Source organism: Suricata suricatta, chromosome 11 (assembly GCF_006229205.1).
Source record: "Suricata suricatta isolate VVHF042 chromosome 11, meerkat_22Aug2017_6uvM2_HiC, whole genome shotgun sequence".
Classification (NCBI taxonomy): Eukaryota; Metazoa; Chordata; class Mammalia; order Carnivora; family Herpestidae; genus Suricata; species Suricata suricatta.
Genome location: NC_043710.1, coordinates 83,896,898 through 83,900,820, shown reverse-complemented (window position 1 = coordinate 83,900,820; position 3,923 = coordinate 83,896,898). Strand labels below are relative to the sequence as shown.

General features: G+C 41.0%; 1 non-coding gene across 1 annotated transcript; it reads left to right on the top strand.

Moving 5' to 3' along the window:
• The first annotated feature begins 1,551 nt into the window (after positions 1-1,551).
• Positions 1,552-1,657, top strand: LOC115272824. The gene has a single exon (XR_003900480.1). It is a non-coding gene; the product is annotated as a U6 spliceosomal RNA (small nuclear RNA).
• Positions 1,658-3,923: the final 2,266 nt, after the last annotated feature.

The window sequence follows — 3,923 nt, the reverse complement described above, 5'->3', positions numbered from 1 at the left end:
AAAAATCTCTCAGTTTTTCCCCATTGAGGAACATTGGCTGTGGGCTTTTCATAAATGGCTTTTATGATGTTTAAGTAAGTTCCTTCTATCTCAGCTTTCTCGAGGGTTTTTATTAAGAAGGGATGTTGTACTTTGTCAAATGCTTTTTCTGCATCTATCAACAGGATATGTTTTTTTTTCTTTTCTTTTGTTAATGTGATGTATCACATTGATGGCTTTGCGAATATTGAACCAGCCTTGTAACCCAGGAATAAATTCCACTTGATCATAATTGATAATTCTTTTTATATGCTGTTGAATTTGATTTGCTAGGATCTTGTTGAGTATTTTTGCATCCGTATTCATTAAGGATATTGGCCTGTAGTTTTCTTTTTCTTTTTTTTTTTTTTTTTGGGTCTCTGTCTGGCTTAGGAATCAAAGTGATATGTGGTTTGTAGAATGAGTCCTGAAGTCTTTCTTCCATTTCTATGTTTTGGAATAACTTGAGAAGGAACAGTGTTAACTCTGCTTTAAATGTCTGGTAGAATTCCCCTGGGAATCCGTCTGGCCCTGGGCTTTTATTCACTGGGAGATTTTTGATAACTGATTCGATTTCTTCACTGATTATGAGTCTGTTCAGACTTTCTATCTCTTCCCGTTTGAATTTTGGAAGTGCATGTGCATTTAGGAATTTGTCCATTTCTTCCAGATTGTTCAGTTTGTTGGCATATAATTTTTCATAGTAATCTCTGATGATTGCTTGTATTTCCAAGGGATATGTTGTAATAGATCCATTTTCCTTCATGATTTTGTCTATTTGATTTTTGCTTTTGTTTCCCATGCCTGCAGAGACATGTCTAGTAAGAAGTTACTGTGCTCAACGTCAAAGAGACTGGTACTTGTTTTTCTCCTATTGGATTTTGGTTTCCTGCTTCATATTTAGTTTTTTCATCCATTTTATATTTATTTTTGTGTACAGTGGAAGAAAGTAGTCCAGTTTCATTCTTCTGCATGTCACTGTCCTGTTTTTCCAGCACCATTTGCTGAAGAGACTGTCTTTTTTTCCCCCGTTGGATATTCTTTCCTGCTCTGTTGAAGATTTGTTGCCCATACATTTGTGGGTCCAATTCTGAGTTCCCTATTCTGTTCCATTGATCTATGTGTGTGTGTGTTTGTGCCAGTACCATACTGTATTGATGATTACAGCTTTGTAATATAGTTTAAATTCTGAAATTGTGATGCCTCCAGCTTTGGTTTTCTTTTTCAACATACTTTGGCTATTTGGGGTCTTTTGTGATTCCACACATGTTTTAGAATTATTTGTTCTAGATCTGTGAAGGAAATTGATGTTATTTTGATAGAAATTGTTTTGAGTTTGTAGATTGCTTTGGGTAGTATTGACGTTTTAACAATATTTGTTCAGAACGTTTTCCATTTTTTGTGTCTTCTTCAAATAAGTTTTCTATAGTTTTAAGTATATAGACCTTTTACCTCTTTATTAGGCTATTCCTAGGTATCTTACAGTTTTTGGTGCAATTGTAAATGGGAGGAAAATTTTAAAAGACTTGGGTGGTGCTCACTTCAACAGCACATTTACTAACATTGGAATAATACAGAGAAGATTAGCATGGCCTTGCACAAGGATGACATGCAAATTTGTGAAGCATTCCATATTAAAAAAAAAAAGGAAAAGATAAAGTTTGGGTGGCTTGCTGGGTATGGAGATATCCTCTCCAAGTTTCCCCTGGAAGGAGGTTTTATTGCCCTTTGTTCTGGGAGTGATGTCAGTAGGCAACCTCCAGCAGTCAGCCCTTTTGTGAGCTGCCTCACCCAAGGGCACATCATTCCAGAGGATAGCCCACTTCCAATGACCCATCAAGGCAGAGGGTAAAAGTGAAGCTATTTGGGCCCATGCAGGCCAACTCTAAGGGATTATTTGCTCCTGCGTTCCCTGTGGAGTCAGCTGAGGCTGCTGGACCTGCATTGCAGTTAGATTTCTCCCTGTGCCCACTTCTGCTTCCTTTCTCTCCCTCTTCTGGATGCATGGATGCCAGAGGCATCCCCTATTTAACATCCTGAGCCCTGAACTCTCTCTCAGAGTCTCCTTCTTGGAGAGCTTCGGCTGCACAGTTGAATTTATCTATGCTTCTTTTGAAGCAGGGATTAGTAGTTTTCTGTAAAGGGCTAGATAGTAAATATTTTAGTCCTTGCATTCCAACTCTGCCTTTGTAGTGTGAAAGCTGCCATAGATAATATGGGTATAAATGAGCATGAATGTATTCCAATAAAGCTTCATTTATAAAAATAGGCATGTGGCTGGATTTGGCCTATGGATGTAGTTTTCTAGAGAATTATTGATTACCTAGAATTACTGATTCATTTCAGATGATTGGAGAGTTCTGGAGAAGTCCTGATTAATTTCTTCATGTCCAATATTGCATAAGTTACAAAGCAACTCATTATTGTGCATATGGAGTATGAATGCAGGATAAAGCCAGTAAGATACACTCCTAACAGAGCTAACAGCCCACGAATACAGTTTCAACATAAGACAGATTTATGATCTAATGCTAGACGGTACTTTTAGAGACTGTCTTCTGCCCTAGGCAGAGTGGTTCCGCTTTAGCCCGGTTCATTAGCAGCTTGGCATCCCCTTCTCAGGATCCATGGAGATGGAGGAAGAAGACTCCCAAAGGGAAGAATGAGGGAAGGAAATGACCAAGGCCTCTGCCAGCACTTTTGCATATGTTATTTCACTTCCTTTACACAAACTGTGGGTATTAGCACCCCCAGTTTGCATAGGAAGAGATTGCCTTGGAGAAGGTAAGGGGTTCTACCAAGCAGAGCTTATAAATAGTGGAACTGATTTTAAACCCAGGCATGTGGAACTCAAGAGACCATGCCGTTTCTACTCCTCCATGCTGATCCGTCAGCTTGGCCTTGGATTGGAGATAGTTCTTTAAACCTGATCATTTCTGCCTAAGAGCACTTGGCACAAAGAGCTGAATCCTGGACCAACTCTCATGGCTCTGTTCCTGGTGTTCACTGGAGGCTGAGTTTCCACATTCTTGCCATTAGCTAGCTCCAAACTGTGGCATCTGATGAGTTGAGGCTTTTGGATGCCTGGGCCTGGCTGGATGGTGCTGGCTTTGAAGTTCACTTTCCATCCTTGCAGGTATGAGCATGGTGGGGGCCCTGCACCAAGCCCTATCACCTTCCTTCTGTCAGGCAGCTGTCATCACCCTATAGGGCTTTTCTTCACAGCCTGTTGTTAGGAAGCTGGCCAGCTCCTTGGGAAGGTGAGAGAGGAAATTAGGAGGCTGGGGGCTGGAGGGAATCATGCCATCACTATGCTCTTACCCTATGGCTGATGGAAATAACACTGTTCTGGCACCTGGAGACCTGGCTGTAGCCCAGGCTCTGCTGCACATCAGCAGCGTGGTCCTGCATGAGAGCTGCTTCACACCTGTATAAAGAGGGTAAATGGTCTTTTTTTTTTTTTTTTTTTTAGAATTCTATGCTTTTTATTGTTTTATTTTTATTTTTTAAAATTTATAATAGTTTATTGTCAAATTGGTTTCTATATAACACCCAGTGCCTCTCCCCACAGGTGCCCCCATCCGTGACCATCATCACCCCCTTCCCTCCCTCCCCCCTCCCCCTTCAGTCCTCGGTTCATTTTCAGTATTCAATAGTCTCCCATGATTTGTGTCAAGAGGGTAAGTGTTCTAGCTTGCTTACCTACTGCATGCTGCAGTTGTAAGGATCCACCTGAGTGACATGTGAAAAAAAGCAGCTGGAGAAGAAGCAAGGCATAGTTCAGTGGTTCTCACACGTCAGTTAGAACCACCTGGAGGGCTTGTCAAAACAAGAATCCTGGGGCCACTTTCAGAGTTTCTAGTTCAGTAGACCTGGGGTGGGACCTCGGAATTTGCATTTCTAAC